This window comes from Nelumbo nucifera, chromosome 4 (genome assembly GCF_055504915.1).
Source record: "Nelumbo nucifera cultivar China Antique chromosome 4, China Antique-T2T, whole genome shotgun sequence".
NCBI lineage: Eukaryota > Viridiplantae > Streptophyta > Magnoliopsida > Proteales > Nelumbonaceae > Nelumbo > Nelumbo nucifera.
Window position 1 is genome coordinate 46,142,251 of NC_142652.1, and position 24,524 is coordinate 46,166,774.

A 24,524-nucleotide genomic window follows, 5' to 3' on the forward strand; every position below is an offset into this window, starting at 1 on the left:
GCCCCTATAGCTCAGTGGTAGAGCGTCAGTCTTGTAAACAGAAGGTCTGTAGTTCGATCCTGCCTGGGGGCATTTTCCATTTTTGGATTTGAAGAATTTATCCGTCCTCCCCACCCAAGTCCAAACCTATGTTGAAAATTGAAATGCTAATAACAGGAGTAAAACATATCTAAAAGACAAATAAGAACAAAATAAATAATACAATATGATAAATAATAAAAGAAATAAAATTAAATTATTAATTATAATAACTTTATATTATACTATAATAATTTTAATTTAAAAATGATTACATAATTGAAAATTCAAAATAAATCACTATTTTTCAATTTTTACAAAAATAATGGTTAAAATTGATTACAGTAATATTATACTTAATTTATAATAACAAGTTCTAACAAAATAAAAAAACTTATATAGTAATAAACTTAGCATGATACCATAACCTAAATAACACATCAATAACAATTTACTAAGTAAATCACAATTTAATAGAAATAATAATTAAGCCCCTATAGCTTAGTGGTAGAGCGTCAGTCTTGTTAACTGAAGGTCTGTAATTCGATCCTGCCTAGGGGCATTTTCCATTTTTCGAATTTGAAGAATTTTTCCGTCCTCCCCACCCAAGTCACAACCTATGTTGAAAATTGAAATGTTAACTACTTACAATATGTTGGCTTTCCCAACACCCTATCTCTCCATCTCTATCTAAAATGCTAATAACATGAGTAAAAAATATCTAATAGACTAATAAGAGCAAAAAAAAAAGAATACAATATGATAAATAATAAAAGAAATAAAATTAAATAATTAATTATAATAACTTTATATTATACTATAACAATTTTAATTTAAAAATGATTACAAAATATAAAATTCAAAATAAATCACTGTTTTTCAATTTTAACAAAAATAATTGTTAAAATTGATTACAGTAATATTATACTTAATTTATAATAACAAATTCTAACAAAATAAAAAAAAAATTATATAGTAATAAATTTAGCATGATACCATAACCTAAATAACACATCAATAACAATTTACTAAATAAATCACAATTAAACAAAAATAGTAATTAAGCCCCTATAGCTCAGTGGTAGAGCGTTAGTCTTGTAAACTAAAGGTCTGTAGTTCGATCCTGCATGGGGGCACTTTCCATTTTCAGAATTTGAAGAATTTATCCGCCCTCCCCACCCAAGTCCCAATCTATGTTGAAAATTGAAATGTAACTATTTACAAGTTGTTGGCTTTCTACACACCCTATCTCTCCATCTCTATCTAAAATGCTAATAACATGAGTAAAAAATATCTAAAAGACTAATAAGAACAAAATAAATAATACAATATGATAAATAATAAAAGAATAAAATTAAGTAATTAACAATAATAACTTTATAATATACTATAATAATTTTAATTTAAAAATGATTACAAAATATAAAATTCAAAATAAATCACTATTTTTCAATTTTAACAAAATTAATTGATAAAATTGATTACAGTAATATTACACTTAATTTATAATAACAAATTCTAACAAAATAAAAAAATTTATATAGTAATAAACTTAGCAGGCTACCATAACCTAAATAACACATCAATAACAATTTACTAAATAAATCACAATTTAATAAAATCAATAATTAAGCCCCTATAGCTCAGTGGTAGAGCATCAGTCTTGTAAACTGAAGGTCTGTAGTTCGATCCTGCATGGGGGCATTTTCCATTTTTTGAATTTGAAGAATTTATCCGCCCTCCCCACCCAAGTCCCAATCTATGTTGAAAATTGAAATGTTGAAAATGCTAATAACATGAGTAAAAAATATCTAAAAGACTAATAAGACAAAATAAATTATACAATATGATAAATAATAAAAGAAATAAAATTAAATAATTAATTATAATAACTTTATAATATATTATAATAATTTTAATTTAAAAAGGATTACATAATATAAAATTCAAAATAAATCACTATTTTTGAATTTTAACAAAAATATTTGTTAAAATTGATTACAGTAATATTATACTTAATTTATAATAACAAATTCTAACAAAATAAAAAAAAATTATATAGTGATAAACTTAACATGATACCATAACCTAAATAACACATCAATAACAATTTACTAAATAAATCACAATTTAAAAAGATAATAATTAAGCCCCTATAGCTTAGTGGAAAAGCGTCAGTCTTGTAAACTGAAGGTCTGTAGTTTGATCCTCTGCATGGGGGCATTTTCCATTTTTGGGATTTGAAGAATTTATCCGCCCTCCCCACCCAAGTCCCAACCTATGTTGAAAATTAAAATGTTAACTACTTACAAGTTGTTGGCTTTCCAAACACCCTATCTCTCCATCTCTATCTAAAATCTAATAACATGAGTAAAAAATATCTAAAAGACTAATAAGAACAAAATAAATTACAATATGATAAATAATAAAAGAAATAAAATTAAATAATTAACTATAATAAGTTTATATTATACTATAATAATTTTAATTTAAAAATGATTGCAAAATATAAAATTCCAAAATAAATCACTATTTTTCAATTTTAACAAAAATAATTGTTAAAATTGATTACAGTAATATTATACTTAATTTATAGTAACAAATTCTAACAAAATAAAAAAATTTATATACTAATAAACTTAGCATGATACCATAGCCTAAATAACACATCAATAACAATTTACTAAATAAATCACAATTTAATAAAATCAATAATTAAGCACCTATAGCTCAGTGCTAGAGCGTCAATATGGAGAGATAGGGAGTTGGTTCCGTCTGTTTCTAAAATGCTAATAACATGAGTAAAAAATATCTAAAAGACTAATAAGAACAAAATAAATCATACAATATGATAAATAATAAAAGAAATAAAATTAAATAATTATCTATAATAACTTTATATTATACTATAATAATATTAATTTAAAATGATTACATAATATAAATTCTAAATAAATCACTATTTTTTTTTCAATTTTAACAAAAATAATTGTTAAAATTGATTACAGTAATATTATACTTAATTTATAATAACAAATTCTAACAAAATAAAAAAAATTATATAGTAATAAACTTAGCATGATACCATAACCTAAATAACACATCAATAACAATTTACTAAATAAACCACAATTTAATAAAAATAATAATTAAGCCTCTATAGCTCTGTGGTAGAGCGTCAGTCTTGTAAACTGAAGGTCTGTAGTTCGATCCTGCATGGGGCCATTTTCCATTTTTGGAATTTGAAGAATTTATCCACCCTCCCCACCCAAGTCCCAACCTATGTTGAAAATTGAAATGTTAACTACTTACAAGTTGGTTTTCCAAACACCCTATCTCTCCATCTCAATCTAAAATGCTTATAACATGAGTAAAAAATATCTAAAAGACTAATAAAAATAAAATAAATATTACAATATGATAAATAATAAAAGAAATAAAATTAAATAATTATCTATAATAACTTTATATTATACTATAATAATATTAATTTAAAATGATTACATAATATAAATTCTAAATAAATCACTATTTTTTTTTCAATTTTAACAAAAATAATTGTTAAAATTGATTACAGTAATATTATACTTAATTTATAATAACAAATTTTAACAAAATAAAAATGTTTATATGGTAATAAACTTAGCATGATACCATAACCTAAATAACACACCAATAACAATTTACTAAATAAATCACAATTTAATAAAATCAATAATTAAGCCCCTATAGCTCAGTGGTAGAGCGTCAGTCTTGTAAACTGAAGGTCTGTAGTTCGATCCTGCATGGGAGCATTTTCCATTTTTGGAATTTGAAGAATTTATCCGCCCTCCCCACCCAAGTCCCAATCTATGTTGAAAATTGAAATGTTAACTACTTACGAGTTGTTGGCTTTTCTAACACCCTATCTCTCCATCTCTATCTAAAATGCTAATAACATGAGTAAAAAATATCTAAAAGACTAATAAAAACAAAATAAATTATACAATATGATAAATAATAAAAGAATTAAAATTAAATAATTAATTATAATAACTTTATAATATATTATAATAATTTTAATTTAAAAATGATTACATAATATAAAATTCAAAATAAATCACTATTTTTCAATTTGTTAAAATTGATTACAGGAATATTATACTTAATTTATAATAACAAATTCTAACAAAATAAAATAAAATTTAAATAGTAATAAACTTAGCATGATACCATAACCTAAATAACACATCAATAACAATTTACTAAAATAAATCACAATTTAATAAAAATAATAACTAAGCCCCTATAGCTCAGTGGTAGAGCGTCAGTCTTGTAAACTGAAGGTCTGTAGTTCGATCCTACATGGGGGCATTTTCTATTTTTGGAATTTGAAGAATTTATTTGCCCTCCCCACCCAAATCCCAACCTATGTTGAAAATTGAAATGTTAACTACTTACAAGTTGTTGGCTTTCCAAACACCCTATCTCTCAACTCTATCTAAAATGCTTATAACATGAGTAAAAAATATCTAAAAGACTAATAAGAACAAAATAAATAATACAATATGATAAATAATAAAAGAATTAAAATTAAATAATTAACTATAATAATTTTATATTTTACTATAATAATTTTAATTTAAAAATGATTGCAAAATATAAAATTCAAAATAAATCTCTATTTTTCAATTTTAACAAAAATAATTGTTAAAATTGATTACAGTAATATTATACTTAATTTATAATAACAAATTCTAACAAAATAAAATAAAATTTATATAGTAATAAACTTAGCATGATACCATAACCTAAATAACACATCAATAACAATTTATTAAATAAATCACAATTTAATAAAAATAATAATTAAGCCCCTATAGCTCAGTGGTAGAGCGTCAGTCTTGTAAACTGAAGGTCTGTAGTTCGATCCTGCATGGAGGCATTTTCTATTTTTGGAATTTGAAGAATTTATCCGCCCTCCCCACCCAAGTCCCAACCTATGTTGAAAATTGAAATGTTAACTACTTACAAGTTGTTGGCTTTCCCAACACCCTATCTCTCAATCTCTATCTAAATTGCTAATAACATGAGTAAAAAATATCCAAAAGACTAATAAGAACAAAATAAATAATACAATATGATAAATAATAAAAGAAATAAAATTAAATAATTAATTATAATAACTTTATATTATACTATAATAATTTTAATTTAAAAATGATTACATAATATAAAATTCAAAATAAATCACTATTTTTCAATTTTAACAAAAATAATTGTTAAAACTGATTACAGTAATATTATACTTAATTTATAATAACAAATTCTAACAAAATAAAAAAAATATATAGTAATAAACTTAGCATGATACCATAACCTAAATAACACTTCAATAACAATTTACTAAATAAATCACAATTTAATAAAAGTAAAAATTATTAATTTAAGTTCTATTTAAATTTAATTTAAAATAATGAACATAAACACAACAAGCTGAGTTTAATACAGGTTTACCTTCACCCTACCCTCATTTTTATCACATCATTCAGCTCTTAGCCTCTGACCATGTCACCCTGCCTCCCATTTCATCATTGTAACAAAGTTGGAAACTTCCCAAACATTAAACGTATAATATAATTAAAATAATGAAAAACTCAATTTATTTTGATATCTTAGTAATTAATTATTCATAAAATACCCAAATTTCTGAAAATTAATTTATTCGTATCAATAATTACTACATAATCAAATTTTAACACTTAAATATTAATTTATTATTATATAAAATTAATTATATATTATTATTATCTGAAATTGATCATTATTAAATAAAATTTTCAGTAATTTAAAGATAATTATTTATTTTCAAATTTTCAAAAAGTTAATTTTCATCAATTTCCAGTTAATTTCAGAAAATTATTGATTTTGAAATATAATTTTGGTAATAAAAATAGTTTATCAATATTTTTATTTACATTGATTTTTGGAAACTGTTAAATATTAAATTGGAAAATTGTTGGGAAATTTTAAGTACATTTATAATTTCCATAACTATTGAGAAAATTTAATATTTTTGAAAATTATTGGGAATTTTTAATTTAGGGATTTCCATAAACTAATTTTCATGTTTTTTGGTAATTTAATTTAGTGAAAGTTAATTTAAAAAATCTAAATTACTGAAACTTTTATATTTTTAGTGATTAATTATTCATAAATTCAAATTTTTATGAAATTTAATTTTTTCATATCAATAAATTTTGAAATTTTTATTCATACCAATTTTGAAATTGATTCATAAATTTTGAAAAATAATTTATTTATATCAGTATTTTCAAAATTTTCTTTCTATTTGTTATTTTCTGTTGTGCAAACAACAATAAATTATAAATAGATATTTTTATTAAATTAGTATTAATATCCTGTGCCAAAGTGTTTGATCGGCTGGTTGTTAAGGTCTGATGTTCATTGTAGCAGAGACTTAGCATCAAATCCAGCTTGCACTAGGGTTGGGAGGCATTATGGAGAAACAATTTTAAGCCTTCCCTATATTTTAACCTTTGCCAAAATAAAAAGAAAAAAGAAAAATCCCTGATATCTTCCAAATTATCTGATTTTCCCATACATTACACGGGGTCCTAGTAGTATATATATAAAGCAAAGTGGTCCATGTCAGCATGCTCTCTTTTCTCTAAACCCCCTTCCTGCTTTTTCCTTAACTCTCTCTCCTTTACACTTCTCACCACACCCATTATGCCAAGTCAACATCCATTTTTCCTCCTTCACTAGAGTCCCACTCCAATTCCTCTATATTCTCTCCTCCACTTTCCCATAAAAGACATTGGTTTTAGAAATTGTATTTCCGAGAAAACACCCTCACTATTTATTCCTAAATTACCCAAACACAAGACACCACCTTCTAAGGGTCAGCAATCCTTGCACCCCAGTTCCAAAACTAACTCCTCTGTATTAAACACTTGGCCAATGGGAAGCATCTCACTCTTGACTAAGCTAACTTTCAAACCTAATACCACCTCAAACCAGTATAAGAGGAACAAAGCAATTACGTAATACATTTTCTTTACAATCCCCGTAAAGAATACAGAATGCCATGATACGCTTACAAGAACCGAAGGATCAATTTTTCAGTGAAGTTCTCTTATAATTTCTTGGAGACAACTCAAGTAATAAAGTAGTTGTCAAAACTTAGAGCAAATTGTGGACATGTTGGATTGGTTATCAAAACTTAGAGCAAATTGTGGACATGCCGGAGTGGTTATCGGGCATGACTAGAAATCATGTGGGCTCTGCCCGTGCAGGTTCGAATCCTGCTGTTCACGTTTCCTAATTTTTTTAAAACCACGTTTGCCCGCGCAGGCTCTTTTCAGTCTCTCGTTTGTTGTCCTCCAGCTCCACACTATAATCTATCAATTATGATATGTATATATATATATATATATATTTTATATTCCTCTTTTGTACAGGGGGTAGAGCTGGTGCTGAAGCACTGCACAAAATTCTTCAAATATAAAATCTGCATATATCCAAGGCATTGGAGCATATTCTTGTAATGTACATCGATTTATTTGCCAACTAAAGAATTAATTTAGGAACATAGAGAGAATTATATATTAATTAAGTCCCTATAGCTCAGTGGTAGAGCGTCAGTCTTGTAAACTGAAGGTCTGTAGTTCGATCCTGCATGGGGGCATTATCCATTTTTGAAATTTCAAGATTAAGAATTTATTCATATAAATAATTATTGAATCATTAAATATTAACTATTATTATATGAAATCAATTATATATTACTATTATGTGAAGTTGATAATTATTAAATGAAATTTTCAATAATGTAAGACGTTAAAGCCAATTATTTACTTTGAAATTTCAAAAAAAAAACATCATCAATTTTCATGTAATTTCAGAAAATTATTGATTTTGAAATTTAATTTTGGTAATAAAAATTATTTATTGATATTTTCATTTACATTGGTTTTTAGAAATTGTTAAATATTAAATTGGAAAATTATTGGGAAATCTTAACTATTTTTTTATTTCCATAACTATTTAGAAAATTTAATACATTTTTGGAAATTATTAAATTGGAAATTTTTAATCATTTCCACAATAAATTATTATTAATTTACATTGGCTTTTGATAATTTTAAATTGAAAATTTATTATGGAATTTTAATATTGATAATTTATATTTGGTAATTATTAATAATTTATTTAATTATCATAATTTACATTGGTTTTTGGTATTTATTGGGAATTTTTAATTTAGTGATTTCCATAAACGAATTTTCATGTTTTTTGGTAATTTAATTTAGTGAAAGTTAATTTAAAAAATCTAAATTACTGAAATTTTTATATTTTCAATAATTAATTATTCATAAATTCAAAATTTTTTATATCAGTAAATTTTGAAAATTTTGTTCATATCAATTCAGAAATTTATTCATAAGTTTCTGAAAATTAATTTATTTATATCAGGATTTGTACTAAGGATTTTTAAGATATTCAAAATTTTCTTTCTATTTCTTATTTTTCATTGTAGCAGAGACATAGCATCAAATCTAGCTTGGGAGGCTTTTATGGGTTTGGGGATGATCCCCCTGGTTGTATAGCCCCATGGAGAAACAATTTTAAGCCTACCTGATATTTGGTCCATGTCAGCATGCCTCTCCTTTCTCTAAACCCCTTCCCGCTTTTTCCTTAACTCTCACCTTTGCACTTCCCACCACTCCCATTATGCCAAGTCAGCATCCATCTTTCCTCCACTAGAGTCCCACTCCAACTCCCCTATATTCTCTCCTTCACTTTCCCATAAAAGACATTGTTTTTAGAAATTATATTTCAAAAAAGCAAACACCCTCATTATTCATTCTTAATTATCTCTAGTTCCTATTTTTCATTTCCTACACACACACACACATACACACACTAAAACAAGGTAATGTCTCCCTTTCTCTCTTTTTAATTTTTTATTTTTCATCCACATAATTTTATAAATGTTTTTTTTTTCATTCACATAGATGTTCTAATTCCTATTTAAATGTTTTTTAACCCATGCAATTTGAATTTAACATATATTTGACCTATGGAAAACCTTTTCAATTAAAAGTTAAAAGTTCTTTTAGGGGTATTTTAGTAAATCTTCATATGAATCGATAGATATTAGGGTAAATGGGTATTTCCAAAAAGGTAATACATTCATTAGGCCGGATATTTCCACCTAGACAATGATAAAAGGGAGATAATTGTAGGTTTTCTTTTTCAAAACTACAAGGGAGGGTTCTATTAAAGTGAACATAGCATTTTCACTTTTTACCGTTTTGGACGGATCACCAAGACTATAGAGACATCATCACTTCAGCATGGCAGACCCACATATCAGGATCTCCACATTTCCAAATAACCACAAAGCTTAAAGAGTGCAAAAAAAAACCCTCCAAGTTTGGAACCATCAGACTTTTGGGAAGAAACAAGATCATCTCAATAAATTGCGGAGGAAAATTTCTAGTTTGCTAATATCTTTCTTATTTCCTTTTCATTTGTAGGAGTTGAATGGAAGATGGAGCCCTTATACATATGTTTAAAGTTGTTTTATGGATATTACATGACAATGGATGGTTATTTTTTTATAGATATTATAGGTTCAAGGTTGATTTTTTATTGATAGAAGAATTTGTTTGTTAAAATTATCATTTTTAGCATACTAATGACCAATTGAAACTTATAAATTACAAGATATAATTATTTAATTTCTTTTGTATTAGAAGCTTTTTTTCTTGATATCAAGTTTAAAGTTTCTTACAAGTTACTATAGTCTCCACAACAATAAGTGAAAAAAGTAAAACTGTTTAATTTTGGAACTGAAATACAATAATTAGACCCAAAATCTTGGCCCGGCCCGGCCTGGGCCTATGTAGGGCCAGGCCCAGACTTATATTTTTAGGCCCATAATGTGGGCTGGGTCGGGGCCGGGCCTAGCCTAAGCCTGTTGTTATGAAGGCAAAGCCGAGCCTGGCCCGACTCAGCCCAACCCATGACCTCCCCTAGGCTATATGCCTTGTCATAGGTGTAAACCAAAATGAACCCCAAGGCTAGGGTGGCCACGAGCCAAGCTCTTCAGGAGTTACTCAAGTTCGGCTCATGACAAGCCCAATTTACAGGCTCGTTTATTAATCGAGCTAAGCTCGAATAGCTACATGCATGCATACATATTATTATTATTATTATTATTATTATTATTATTATTATTATTATTATTATTATTATATAGTATTTTTTATATATAAATTTTTTTTATTTTTATAAAATATTTTTCTCAAGTCGAGCTCGAGCTTAACTGAGCTCGAGATTATGATCTTTTGACTCAAGTCGAGCTCGAGCTCAAGGTTCTATCTCGAACCGAGCTCGAGCCTCATACTACCTTGGCGAGTTGAGCTCAAATAGCTATTCAGCTCGGCTTGGCTCGAATCCGCCCCTACCCAAGGCTTATGTTTTAAATCTCTCTCCATACTTATTATCTTTGAATCTGACAAGGTGATTTGGTGTCCCAGATTGGCTAATCTATCTATAGCAAAACTAGCTTCTCTGAAAGCATGCACGTACGAGATGTTGATGTTGAAACGAGTGTAAATATCATGACACTCCTTGATGAGATTAACGATGTTCCATGGTGGTTCCATACGATCGCTTAGACTATCAATAATAAGCTTTGAGTTACCTTCAACTATGAAATGAAGCTAGGGGAATTTGCATGCAACTTTATGGGCTTCAACCCCAACCCATGCTTTAGTTTCATTGATTGAGCATTCATCTATTTCTCTGCAATTGATCCACCAAATCCTGCCATAATCATTTCTCAAAATATGGGCAATCAACATTAGTTCTAATGCCCCAGTTTCTAAGACGATTTCTGTTTAGAACTCTTCCATTTAGGACCAGGTATATGAAGAGAATAATTTTTGGAGGTCCATACCTGCACCCTCATCCTCAAGAAGTTAATAAGCTGATTTAATAGAGAAGTTGCCCTTTCAGGTCTGTCTCCACATCTCTTTGGCAGTAATGGAGATAGTTTTACTTTTTTCCCATATATTATAGGGTAATGCTTCGAGAACTTTTTTTATTCCAAGTTATATTTTCTTTGATGAAATCACTAACCATTTGGTTTTGAATTGGGTTGGTCGGTCACTCGTAAAGATTCTATTAGGGGGGAATAAACTTGCCATTCCCTTACCTTCCAACCAATTCCCTTTCTTAAGATGTCTCTAGACTCAAGAATGCTCCTCTAACATTCCATTGACAGTAGTTTCATTTTTGCTAATTGCTTCAGCCATATAGTTTGGGCACATTTCATCCATATATGCAATTTCCTTTCCCTTGTTTCGTTGGGCTCTTAGGGAGGAGGATACAAGTGAGTCATTCTTATGTTTGGTTCATCTATGGTAGCAATAAGTGGATTAAATCCCATTGTCCATTTCATAAGAACTAGGTACCCACCACCCCCAACAAAACATGGACCCTCATCAATCAAATATTTGTAATCAATTTTAGATTCAAATGTAATGAGTAGGAAGCCATTACCTGTTCTTTGAATGTCCACTTTCTTCTTCAGCTTCCACATAGTGGCTATCTTGGTTGTTATCATCTTGACCTCCCATTCTGTGCTCTTCTCAACTTCATTGTTGCATAGCAGGTCCAGATTGACCTTCCCTACTCTCTTCCATAAATTCTTTTGAATTTGGTTGTTGATCTTTTCTTCAACCTTCAGTCTATCAGCCTCTTAAAGGAAGAGACCTCCAACATTTTTTCCCACATTCCTTACTTTGCCATAATCCTCCATGTTGAACTTGAGGGCTTCATAGTATGTTGAATCGGGTGTTCTGCTTTGCCTCACCATCCATTGTCTTTATATATGTTCCTGGTTCCTTTTTAATTAATGTAGGTAGTTGGGAATCAATCCTTACTCTTCCCATATCTGTTCCTGTCTTTTTCCTAGGATTATACTCCTTGTTTCTTACTAACTCTCCATTGGTTACTGGTAGAGAAAATCTTTATTTTTTTTTCAGAGGCAAATTCGAGCTTTGAGTTATCCATGCTCCACATTTTTCATTTAATTTCTCTGCTTCAAATTTATTATTTGTATCTGTTTCTTCATCAAATTTCTCTCTTGGAGTTTCTTTATTGTCGTGAGTTTGAAGTTCACTAGAAGATACAAAACACTTTCTAATGTGAGTAGCGTTACATAATAAATCCACCCAATTACGTTGGTATCTTGGTTTAGCATTTAATAGAGTGATTCTCTCAACTTATTTCCTTGCTATTGGTTAAGTCTTTTCCTTTGTATCTTTCCACTTGCTTTCCCTTCTCATATACACTAAATGTTTTCGTACGTTTATATTTGTTTTTTCTACATAATAAATCCACCCAATTACATTGGTATCTAGGTTTAGCCTCTTCCTTTCCACTTGTTAGCAATTCTTCTATGTATTGAAATAGGGGACAATTTGGTCTCTGCATTTCTTGACTGTCTCGTGGATGCCCGTATTTATGGTATTTTCAATAAGAAAGTAATGGCTAGAGAGATATTGGAAGATGCTTAATTCAATTTCATGATTTCAAAAGGCCTTTACAAACTACAAATTAAAACCTAGCTTTACAAGTTTTCTTTTGCCATCTTAAACAAAGTTGCAACTTCAAGCTACAACTAAATTATGATTATTTGACCAATGTATGTAAGAGATTTGGAGTAGGCATTAGGCAATGACTTAACATGTGGTTATTTGCTAACAAAGCAGTCTAGGGTTTTTTTTTTTTTCTCTTATTTATCCCAAAGAAAGAGACATGACACAGAATATTTGTCCATTTGATATGAAATGATTTCATTATATGGAAAAAAGGCAATCTTCAAGTTCTTTTTTCTAGTATTCACCTTAAGCGAAGAGATGCAATAAGGAGAATATAATCCATTTCTCAGTATTTTATTTCATTTTGTTTTTTATAAAAATTAGTTTTTTTTTCTTTTTTAAATTTGGGCAAACCATGAAGGTTCTAAAATGCTCATAGCAATATATTAAAGATCAAACTATTTAAACTAATCTAATAAAAAAAGATTTTTTTATGGGCCTTGTGGCTACCTGACCCAGAGGGGGATGGAAAAATATGGAAATGGATGGAGTGGCCACCTAATCTTTTTTGGAAATGGGAATTTAGGAAAATCCAAAATTTTTCGAGAAAAGCAATTTGTTTTCTTGATGACCCAAAAACCTAATGGGATATAGATTTTTAGGGTTCGAGGACCAAGGTACAAGGTGAAAAGGTATTAGGCATTCCACATGTGCCCGATTAAATCAACCTCTACTTCACCAATATTCCAATGAAGATTTTTATAATTTTTGGGCTTAGAAAACACACACACGTGAATTAGAATCTAGAGAACAAAGAGGAATTTCTATGCATTCAATCAATTAACTAGAAAAACTAATTAAAAAATGGAGTGACTATAACATGTAAAGGGTGATTTGACAATAATAACTAGAACGAAATGACTAAAGCGATTAATAGAAAAAAAGGGATGGAGTAAGTTACAAAATTAATGAGTGAAAAATGAATGAAACCTACTATACGTGCCATGGAGATGTGAAAAGGTTAAATGAAGGTACAGAAAAAAAAAAAATTAATTGACAAATGGCCATGTTTAATGTAAAGCTAACAATAAGATGAACCAAATAAATGGAAGAAGAATGTAAAAAGGTGCAAAAATCAAAAGTTTCCCAAATGGCATGCCATTAATTAAATTTAAGATGGGCAAATTCTGATTCTAATGCAAATAAGAATATGAACTAAAAACTAAACGGGATACGGCTAAAAGAAAATCGCTAGCTATACGCAAAACAAAAGAAAAAGAGACTATGAAAGAAATTGGACCGACTTTTGACTGAAATGAAAATGGGGAAAAGACAAAAAAGAAATGAAAATGGTGGGGCCAGCTACTCTCTAATTGGCTTCGATCCCACCTTTGCTGCACTTCTTTGAATCTCTTTTGCTTCTTGATAGGCCTCCAAGACTTAGGTGAATTTTTGTTCACTTGGGAGGGTCAAAGACGTTGATTATGTAGCCCAAGAGAGGGAGAGAAAACTGTTGGATGTGGGTGACTTTTTCTGCAATTGGGTCATTGCTTCAAAAAAGTTTCGGTTGCTTTCTTCTTCAATTTAACTCCACCTAGGGGGATTTTGGACTTCAAACATGTATAGGGGAGTCTAGGGACGTTGGAGAGTGAGTGGGCAATGTCTTCGGACGTGAAGAGGGGTATTCACTTGGCTAATGGGGTATAGGGTTCTTTCCTTAAGCTATATTGTGTTTAGAATGTGAAAAAGGGGTGGTATTTATAGATTTTTGGGGAAAATTCTAAAAAGGAATGAAGGGCAGAGATTGGGAGATAAGGAAGATCAAAGATTGAAGTTTAAAAAGATTTTTGGAAGGAGATTGATTGAGAGAAATGCGTCGTCAATACAGCTTTGGGAAAGATCCTCTCAATCAATCAAGACAATGAGTGGAAGACTATACCAATTTACTTAAATTGGACATTCAAGTTTAGGTGATTGGCTTGATTGATTAGAGGCTCCTAACTAGTCAAATCTTGGATTTTAAGATGGTTCTAGAGTGTGTGTGAGAAAGGTTTGATCGTGGGAAGTCTTAGGTTCGAAGTTGTAGTGAAGGGGATTCCGAACAGAAGGCCTGGATTAAGTCTAGCATCGGGTCTCAAGATGGAGGGGTTAACGGTGTCAAAATTGGACAATCTCGGTACCGTTGGACTCGGAATTTCGAATTTCATTCATCTAAGATGTTAGATTTCAGATTTCTTGAGGCATAGGGTTTTGGATCAAAGATGATTTTAATCGGACTATCAGAATCAGTTCCAACTTCGGGTCTTGAGATGAAGGGGTAAACAGTGTCGGATTTGGGTGATCTTAGTGTTGTCAAATTTGAATTTTTAGGCTATACGTACCTATAGTTTTGGATTTATGATTTAATGTAAAATGAAGTTTATGATCAAAATGACTACGATCGGACGATCGAAATCGATTCCAACTTCGAGTCTTAAGATGATGGGGTAAACGGTGTCAGACTCGAATGATCTTGGTGTCATTGGATTTGGATTTTTAGGCAGTACCTATTATCTTGAATTTTGGATTTGATGTGAAATGATGTTCATGATCAAAATGACTCTGATCGGAATTGGTTTCAGTTTTGGGTCTTAGGACGAAGGGGTAAACGATGTTAAATTTGAATATCTTAATGTCATTGGATTTGGGTTTTTGGGCTCTACGTATCTACGGTTTTGGATTTATGATTTGATGTGAAATGAGGTTTAGGATCAAAATGATCCCGATCGAATGACTAGAATCAGTTCCAGCTTTGAGTGTTAAGATGAAGGGGTAAACGGTGTTGGATTTGGGTGATCTTGGTGCCGTTGGATTTGGGTTTTGGGGCTCTACGTACCTATGATTTTGGATTTCTGATTTGGTGTGAAATGAGGTTTAGGGTCAAAATGACTCCGATCAGACAATCAAAATCAGTTCTAGTTTTGGGTCTAAAGATGAAAGGGTAAATGGTATCGGATTTTGGTGATCTTGATGCCATTGGATTTGGTTTTCTGGGCTCTATGCACCAATGGTCTTGGATCCTTGGGGCCCCAACCTTTATAAAATTTTAAAAATACTCCTAGATCGATTGCAAGGTTAGCTAAAGCATGCTTAGAGCTCGAAGTGCTACAAAAAGACTAAGAGACATAAAAATAGGGTGTCTACATGTCTGAGAAGCATTCACTGGCATTAAGAGTCACAATATCAAGATAAGATAAATATAATCATTTACAGAAGGTGAGCATTGAAATGGCATCAAGGATAGCTATTGAACATTTTAGTGCATTTGCTCCAAAGTTTGGATTTGGACTTTACAAAGCTGTTCAATGGTCAGTTCGGTTCAGTTGCACTTGATTTTGTCAATCGAACCGAAAAAGTTGGGTTGAATTTGAGGCAAATCAAAACCGACTGATAAAGAGATAAAGAGAGAAAACTGATTTTAAATTTCATTTTATATAACATTGGTTTTATCGGTTTTAGTTAAACTGATCCGAAATTAATGCTTATAGCTGAAATTAATTTTTGTAGCCTAAAACTGTAGCTATATGCTCCCTATATATTTCTGATAAGATGTAGTTGGCTAGTTGAGTGTTAGTCAGTGCCTATAGTACTTTAGTTGTCTCTTTGGTTTTTCACTCTTATGCATAGATTCAATTTTTTACTTTTTTTGTGTCAGTCCCTATATTTAGCTTTTGTTAATTAGATCATAGATGGAGATGATTAGAAAGTAGTAGTTGTCAATTAAAAGTAAAAGAGGTAAAAAATATATAAGATATATGAATTACAAAAGGCAAATATATGTAGTATGCTCGGGTCGGTTTCACATCGGGTTACCAAGAGCATAACCGCAACCGAACTGGGACATTAGGTTTTGCCATTTTTTAAATTAAGACCGACCGAACCATTTTAAAAACCGACCATCTCGGATTGAGTCAGTCCGATTTGATCAATTTGGTCGGTTTAGAACATCTTCTGACCAGCCCTAGTTGTTTATAATAATAAAGGGCAGTTTGATAATTTTACTATTCATTATAATATTCAATAACGGTGTTTGACAAAAATGGTATTTTTCAAAAGTTCAAGTACTGGAATGATACGTTTTAAAAATACATAATATTAATAATAGAATTTGCCTTATAGAAAAGATAAATTACATATCACCACCCTATAGGGCCTAGCTTGGTGGCTTAGCCCACAATTTTCATTTGCCACAAAGGATCATTGAACTTTTAGATCCCTGTAAACATTACAGAATGCCATGATACGCTTACAAGAACCGAAAAATCATCTTTTCGGCGAAGCTCTCATTTAATTTCTTGAAAACGGCTCAATCAAAGAAGCCCGCCCTCCCAATAGGCTTTAAGTTATGTACAAGTCGCAACCAAGCGAATTAATAACCTATTTACCTATAAAACAAACCTTAATCAAATTGTGGACATGCCGGAGTGGTTATCGGGCATGACTAGAAATCATGTGGGCTCTGCCCGCGCAGGTTCGAATCCTGCTGTTCACGTTTGCCACCGTTTTTTGAAACCACGTTTTTCGCGCAGGCTATTTTCAGTCTCTCGTTCGTTTTGCTCCACACAGTATAGTCTAACACATGAGCTTGGAATCAGGACCTGGCTTATGTTTCAAGTCTGGAACTCAGGCTGACTAGGCCCAAACTCCCAGGCTCAGGTTATATTAGCACTGATCATTTCAGCCCAGCCTGGCCCGGAAAATCTGGGCTTGGGCCTAGGTTTTTTATTCAGGCCTGGGCCCGGGCCCACATCAGGCCTGCAAAATTTAGGGTCAGGTTTGGGCCTAATATTTTAGGCCTAGCCCAATTCGGATTTTATAAATAAAATATATCTTTATGTATATATATATATATATATATATATATGTTATTTAAAAATATTTGATAATTGATATTTTATATATTAATTAGAGATTAATAAAGATTTGTAGGAGATTAAAGATTTTAATCCTATAGTCTTAGATCTTACCAAATTCTTATACATTTAATGAAATATAGGAATTACCAAAAAGAAAGTACTAAACCCTAATCTTCTTGGCTCTCTCTCTCTCTTTCTCTTTCTCTCTCTCTCTCTCTCTCTCTCACAAATTTCACAAAATCACCGCCGCGCCCAATCTCTCTCTCAACAAAAGGCAAATTTTATAGTGATAAAGACTCCATTGATGAAGATAAATCTGAAGTTTAGAGTGGTTGCAAGTTTTGGGTAAAATTGAAACCATTTTCAATATTTTATTACATATTTATTTACATTAATTTGAACTATTTTTTCTTAGTTTGCTAATATCTTTCTTATTTCACTTTTTATTTGTAGGAGTTGAATGGAAGATGGAGCCCTTATAGAGATGTTTAAAGTTGTTTTGTGGATATTACATGACAATGGATGGTTATTTTTTCATAGATATTATAGGTTCAAGGTTGATTTTTTATTGATAGAAGAATTTGTTTGTTAAAATTATCATTTTTAGCATACTAATGACCAATTGAAACTTATAAATTACAAGATATAATTATTTAATTTCCTTTGTATTAGAAGTTTTTTTTTTCTTGATATTAAGTTTAAAGTTTCTTACAAGTTACTATAGTCTCCACAACAATAAGTGAAAAAAGTACAACTGTTTAATTTTGGAACTAAAATACAATAATTAGACCCAAAATCTTGGCCCGGCCCGGCTTGGGCCCATGTAGGGCCGGGCCCAAGCTTATATTTTTAGGCCCATAATGCAGGCTGGGTCGGGGCCGGGCCAAGCCTAAGCCTGTTGTTATGAAGGCAAGCCGAGCCTGGCCCGACTCAGCCCAACCCATGACCTCCCCTAGGCTATATGCCTTGTCATAGGTGTAAACCAAAATGAACCCCAAGGCTAGGGTGGCCACGAGCCAATCCCTTCACGAGTTACTCAAGCTCGGCTCGTGACAAGCCCAATTTACAGGCTCGTTTATTAATCGAGCTGAGCTCGAATAGCTACATGCATGCATACATATTATTATTATTATTATTATTATTATTATTATTATTATTATTATTATTATTATTATTATTATTATTATTATATATAATATTTTTTATATATAATTTTTTTTTTATAAAACATTTTTCTCAAGTCGAGCTCGAGCCGAACTGAGCTCGAGATTACGATCTTTTGACTCGAGTCGAGCTCGAGCTCAAGATTCTAACTCGAACCGAGCTCAAGCCTCATATTACCTTGGCGAGTTGAGCTCAAATAGCTATTCAGCTCGGCTTGACTCGAATCTGCCCCTACCCAAGGCTTATGTTTTAAATCTCTCTCCATACTTATTATCTTTCATGAGAAAAGTTCACCAAAATCTCGACAATTATTTTATTCACTGCATTGTAGAGACCTATTGGTCTAAATTGAGTGACCGATTGAGGACTTTTACATTTGGGATTAGTGCTATAAAGGTGATATTTCACAAGCATCCACTTCGAATGGAAAATGTCCATAATTACTTCACAAGCATCAATGGTTTAAAAAACAACCCAGAATCGAAACCATTTTGGCCATCAATTTCCGGATTGACATTTCGACCATCCACTTCGAATGGATGGCCTATTTTTGACAAAAAATTAAAATTTTAAAAAATATATGTTTAAAATAAAAAATGGTCAAAAATCGTTGAACGAATCAAATAGATCAACGGTTCAATTGTGCAAGTCAATGGATCATTAACCAATTCAACAATTTTTTACCAGAGACTGGATTTAAGGTAAAATGGAACCGATTGCTTAAACAATTTTTGGGCCAAACGGTCCAACCATCCAAGTCAGCGGAGATTCAAAAACCATGACAAGCATCATTTCCAATTGAATCCTAATACTTTTGTAAAAGAGTTTGGGAATCCATCTGAACCAAACATTCCCCCACAGGTAAAATAATTAAAGAACCAATTTAAAGCCACCTAATGATGAATACAAATACATTTTTATCATGTACACCATTACAGTCATTAAAAGTATACTTTGCGAAACATTATAGTAAGAGGGTGCCAAATTCAAACCATAGATTTGCAGCATTTCAACTCACATTAAAGAAAAAAAAACGACTATTTCTACAATGTTATATTTCACACTCAACTAGTTTGTTATTTTATGATTAGACGTGTTCATGGGGCTCAAGTTTGGCTTTTACCAAAATTTAAATAAGGCGTAACCTGAAATCCGAGCCCAATATAGTCTAAATCAGGCCCAAAGACCGTTTCATGAACAGGTCTATCCATGATCTCTTGAATATACTATCTGTACCTCTTACTCTAAGGTAATTTGACAATTAGAGATGGTGCCGAAGCACTGCAAAAAAAAAAAATCAGAAAAAGAAATTCAAATGATGCGATCAACTTCAGCTATATTCTTGCATTTTTTTCAACACTTAACAATGATACGATCGATCAACTTCTGCTATATCTTCCGACCCTACGAGGCTAGATATGCTCCTAATTCCGTAATCTAACGGTTTTCTTTAACTTACTTGTGTACGTCAACTTATTTGCCAACTGAAGATTATTATATGAGTAAGACAGAAAAAACTTAATTATTAATTAAGCCCCTATAGCTCAGTGGTAGAGCGTCAGTCTTGTAAACTGAAGGTCTGTAGTTCGATCCTGCATGGGGGCATTATCTGTTTTTGGAATTTGAAAATTAAAAATTTATCCCCCCTCTCTACCCCTGCCCATGTAGAAAATTGAAATGTTCACTTTATATTGGCTGGCTGATTTTGGAAAATGTTCACTTTACTTCCACTCCACGGGCTCTTAGCCTCTCACCATGTTACCTTGCCTCCCATTTCAACATTGTAACAAAGTTGGAAACTTCCTAAACATTAAACATATAAGATAATTAAAATAATGAAAATCTCAATTTATTTTAATACCTTAGTAATTAATTATTCATAAAATACATAAATGATTGAACATTAATTTATTTATATAAATAATTATTGAATAACCAAATTTTAATACTTAAATATTAATTTATTATTATATAAAATTAATTATATATTACTATCATCTGAAAATTATAATAATTAAATGAAATCTTCAATAATTTAAACTTTTAAAGACAATTATTTATTTTTAAATTTCAAAAATTAATTTTCATCAATTTTCAGGTAATTTCAGAAAATTATATATTTTGGTAATAAAAATTATTTATTGATATTTTCATTAACATTTTTTTTTGGCAATTGTTAAATATTAAATCGGAAAATTATTGGGAAATTTTAACTATATTTATAATTTCCATAACTATCTAGAAAATTTAATATTTTTTGAAATTATTAAATTGGAAACTTTTAATAATTTCCGTAATAAATTATTATTAATTTACATTGGTTTTTGGTAATTATTAAATTGAAAAATTATTATGAATTTTAATATTGATCATTTATATTTGGTAATTATTAATAATTTTTATAATTATCATAATTTACATTGGTTTCCGGTATTTATAGGGAATTTTCAATGTAGTGATTTCCATAAACTAATTTTCATGTTTTTTGGTAATTTAATTTGATGAAAGTTAATTTAAAAAATCTAAACTACTGAAACTTGTATATTTTCAGTAATTAATTATTCATAAATTCAAACTTTTTTGAAAATTAATTTTTTCATCTCAATAAATTTTGAAATTTGTGTTCATATCAATTCGAAATTGATTCATAAATTTTTGAAAATTAATTTATTTATATCAGTATTTGTACTTAGAATTTTTAAGATATTCAAGATTTCCTTTCTATTTGTTATTTTCTATTGTGCAAACAACAATAAATTATAAATAGATATTTTTATTAAATTATTATTAACACCCCTATGCCAAAGTGTTGATCGGTTGGTTGGTAAGGTCCCATTTTCATTGTAGCAGAGACTTAGCATCAAATCCAGCTTGGGAGGCTTTATGGGTTTGGGGATGATCCCCCTGGTCGCATAGGTCCATGGAGAAACAATTTTAAGCCTTCCCTATATTTAAACCTCTACCAAAAATGAAAAACCCTAATATCTTTCAAATTATCTGATTTTCCCATACATCACACAGGGTCATACTAGTATATATATAAAGCAAAGTGGTCCATGTCAGCATGCTACCTCTCCTTTCTCTAAACCCCCTTCCTACTTTTTTTCTTAACTCTCTCTCCTTTCCACTTCCCACCATTTTGTTATTCCCTTCTATTGTCGTGATTAGGATAATTTTAATTTTTTTCCCATATATTATTAGGTATTGCTTCGAGAAATTTTCTTTATTCCAAGTTTTATTTTCTTTGATAAAATCACTAACAATTTGATTTTGAATTGAGTTGGTCACTCATGAAGATTCTATTAGGGGGGAATATCTAACCCAAACATCTTCCCAAAAATGGATAGACTTCATTCCCTACCTTCCAACGAATTCCTATTCTTAAGATGTCTTTAGACTCAAGAATGCTCCTTTATGCACAACTTTTTTGGGTTAACTTGCCAAAAATTTTCATTTCTTATACACTTGCTTTGAATTAGCTTAACCCACAGATTTTCTGGTTGGGTTAGTATCTTCTAACCTAGCTTAGCTAAACTTACTAAATCAACCCATTGTAATTTCCTTAGACTTCATCCACCATTAGATCTATGTTTGTAAATCGTGATCTAGTTCACAAGGTTAATAGTCTATTTTTTCATTCTTATTCTAAAGGAATTTTCTTTGTAGTTTCTCCAAGTTATCCACCATATTTTTGGGGATTTGGAAGACTCATTATAAATTGGAGCATCATCGATATAGATGCTTTCGGTAAAGTTACTCTACAGCTAGAGAGTGGGTGCTTTTTCCATCCCGCAAATTTACTATTTACATTTTCTTCAACTTTCTTAAAGGTCTCCTTCATGGCTCTCCCCTCAATTATTGAGGCCCTAAGACAGTTTTCCTTTCTTTTTTATCTAATGGGGTTCTTATGGCATTGAAATCCCCAATTACCATCCATGGTATTTTGTTTGAATTAGCAATTTCTCTTATTATTTGCCATGTGCGGCCTTGATTCTTGTTGTTTGGTGGAGCACAAACAAAAGTTTACGTCCATAAAATTTTAGATTCACAATCATAAACTAAACAATAGATTATTCTTTCATTGGAATATATAATATCAAGATTACATAAACCACTGTTCCAAAGCCCATAAAGTGCACTACAAACCATTCATCAAAAAGTAACTTGCTAGCAAATCGACCAACATCAAAATTCTGAACTCTAGTTTCAAACAAAGCAATTATTTCTGGTTTATTGAATCTATCTAGCTCACCAACTTGCCATTGTTGCTTGGGTCATCTTGCCCCTCTAACATTCCATGACAGTTCTTTCATTTATGCTAATTTCTTCAGCCATATAGTTTGAGCATATTTCATCCATTTATATGCAATTTCCTTTCCCTTGTTTCGTTGGTCAATAATTTGGGCTCTTGGGGAGGAGGATACAAGTGAGTCATTCTTATTCATTTTATCATTTTGGGTTTCCCATTGTTGGTCAAGTAAAGCCACTATTTCCTTACCATCCCCCTCAAATTCCTCATCATCATCCTCAATATCCTCTATCCTATCATCACCTTCATTTCCCTCCACTATGTTTTCATTTTCTATTTTGTTCTCACTGTTAACCTTTTCTAAACCCATTACCTCATTGGGGTTTGACTTCCATTTCACCCACATCATATTCATAGGAATGGTTCTTTGCCACCCGAATGGAGCTCAAGGTGAAGAGGGACAAGGGATGTACAACCTAGTCGTATCATTTTAGTTCTGGCCAGAGCTTTGGCCTTGGCCACAATGTCTTCCTTCCTGTCTTTGATCCACGAATATTTTGTCCGTTTCCATCCTTCCTCAGCTCTAAAGTTTTATCAAACTTGTGCCTCTTGGTTGTGTATTTTTCCTCTTTTTCATCTTAGTCCAGCCCTCACCTATGATAGTGGGGGGCAATTGCAAGATTTGTTTCCCAGATAACCACACCCAACACAGAGGTCATTAATATTCTCAAACATGACATTAATGATATGTTCTATCCCTCCCACAATTATAGGAATCTCTAGAATTAATGGTCTTGTTAAGTTCACAATGACACGTACACATGGAAAAATAATTCTACATCTCTTTTTAGTGTTCTCATCCATCATTATTATAACAGGCCCAACTTTCCTAATAACACTGTCGAGTCTTTCTAGACTCCAACACTCAATAAGAAGGCCCGGTAGGCTCACCCATATGTTGTCTTCATCTATGGTAGAAGTAAGTGGATTAAATCCTATTTTCCATTTCATAATAACTAGGAACAAACCATGGACCCTTGTCCATGACATATTTGTAATCAATTTTAGATTCAAATGTAACGAGTAGGAAGCCATTACCTATGCTTTGAATGTCCACTTTCTTCTTCAACTTCCACATAGTGGCTATCTTGGCTGTTATCATTTCGACCGGGACCAGTTCCCCTAGAATTTTGGCATGCATGCATCTTTTCCATTCTGTGCTCTTCTCATCTTCATTGTTGCATAAAAAGTCCATATTGACCTTCCCTGCTCTCTTCCACAAGTTTTTTCTTTTGAATTTGGTTGCTGATTTTTTTCTTGAACCTTCAGTGTATCAGCTTCACAATACATATGAGGTGTATCAGTAATGGTAGGAGGGTTGACTCAGGTGTTCGTTCTACTTCGCCTCACGCTCCACTCTATTTATATTTTTGATGGTTGCTTTTTAATTAATGTAGGTAGTTGGGAATCAATCCTTACTCTTCCTGAATCTGTTCCTATCTTTTTCCTAGGATTATACCCTTTGTTCCTAACTAACTCTCCATTGGTTACTGGTAGAGGAAATCTATTTTTTTCTAG

The 24,524-nt window shown here is 30.9% G+C and overlaps 13 non-coding genes across 13 annotated transcripts; all 13 read left to right on the forward strand.

Moving 5' to 3' along the window:
* Positions 1 to 72, forward strand: TRNAT-UGU (transfer RNA threonine (anticodon UGU)). The gene has a single exon. It is a non-coding gene; the product is annotated as a tRNA-Thr (tRNA).
* Positions 73 to 508: 436 nt separating this feature from the next.
* On the forward strand, positions 509 to 580 carry TRNAT-UGU (transfer RNA threonine (anticodon UGU)). The gene has a single exon. It is a non-coding gene; the product is annotated as a tRNA-Thr (tRNA).
* Positions 581 to 1,082: 502 nt separating this feature from the next.
* TRNAT-UGU (transfer RNA threonine (anticodon UGU)) lies at positions 1,083 to 1,154 on the forward strand. The gene has a single exon. It is a non-coding gene; the product is annotated as a tRNA-Thr (tRNA).
* A 496-nt stretch (positions 1,155 to 1,650) lies between these two features.
* On the forward strand, positions 1,651 to 1,722 carry TRNAT-UGU (transfer RNA threonine (anticodon UGU)). The gene has a single exon. It is a non-coding gene; the product is annotated as a tRNA-Thr (tRNA).
* Positions 1,723 to 2,167: 445 nt separating this feature from the next.
* Positions 2,168 to 2,241, forward strand: TRNAT-UGU (transfer RNA threonine (anticodon UGU)). The gene has a single exon. It is a non-coding gene; the product is annotated as a tRNA-Thr (tRNA).
* A 930-nt stretch (positions 2,242 to 3,171) lies between these two features.
* TRNAT-UGU (transfer RNA threonine (anticodon UGU)) lies at positions 3,172 to 3,243 on the forward strand. The gene has a single exon. It is a non-coding gene; the product is annotated as a tRNA-Thr (tRNA).
* Positions 3,244 to 3,740: 497 nt separating this feature from the next.
* TRNAT-UGU (transfer RNA threonine (anticodon UGU)) lies at positions 3,741 to 3,812 on the forward strand. The gene has a single exon. It is a non-coding gene; the product is annotated as a tRNA-Thr (tRNA).
* A 487-nt stretch (positions 3,813 to 4,299) lies between these two features.
* Positions 4,300 to 4,371, forward strand: TRNAT-UGU (transfer RNA threonine (anticodon UGU)). Its single transcript has one exon. It is a non-coding gene; the product is annotated as a tRNA-Thr (tRNA).
* A 499-nt stretch (positions 4,372 to 4,870) lies between these two features.
* On the forward strand, positions 4,871 to 4,942 carry TRNAT-UGU (transfer RNA threonine (anticodon UGU)). The gene has a single exon. It is a non-coding gene; the product is annotated as a tRNA-Thr (tRNA).
* Positions 4,943 to 7,255: 2,313 nt separating this feature from the next.
* Positions 7,256 to 7,337, forward strand: TRNAS-AGA (transfer RNA serine (anticodon AGA)). Its single transcript has one exon. It is a non-coding gene; the product is annotated as a tRNA-Ser (tRNA).
* A 299-nt stretch (positions 7,338 to 7,636) lies between these two features.
* Positions 7,637 to 7,708, forward strand: TRNAT-UGU (transfer RNA threonine (anticodon UGU)). Its single transcript has one exon. It is a non-coding gene; the product is annotated as a tRNA-Thr (tRNA).
* Positions 7,709 to 17,087: 9,379 nt separating this feature from the next.
* TRNAS-AGA (transfer RNA serine (anticodon AGA)) lies at positions 17,088 to 17,169 on the forward strand. The gene has a single exon. It is a non-coding gene; the product is annotated as a tRNA-Ser (tRNA).
* Positions 17,170 to 20,230: 3,061 nt separating this feature from the next.
* TRNAT-UGU (transfer RNA threonine (anticodon UGU)) lies at positions 20,231 to 20,302 on the forward strand. Its single transcript has one exon. It is a non-coding gene; the product is annotated as a tRNA-Thr (tRNA).
* The last annotated feature ends 4,222 nt before the right edge of the window (positions 20,303 to 24,524 follow it).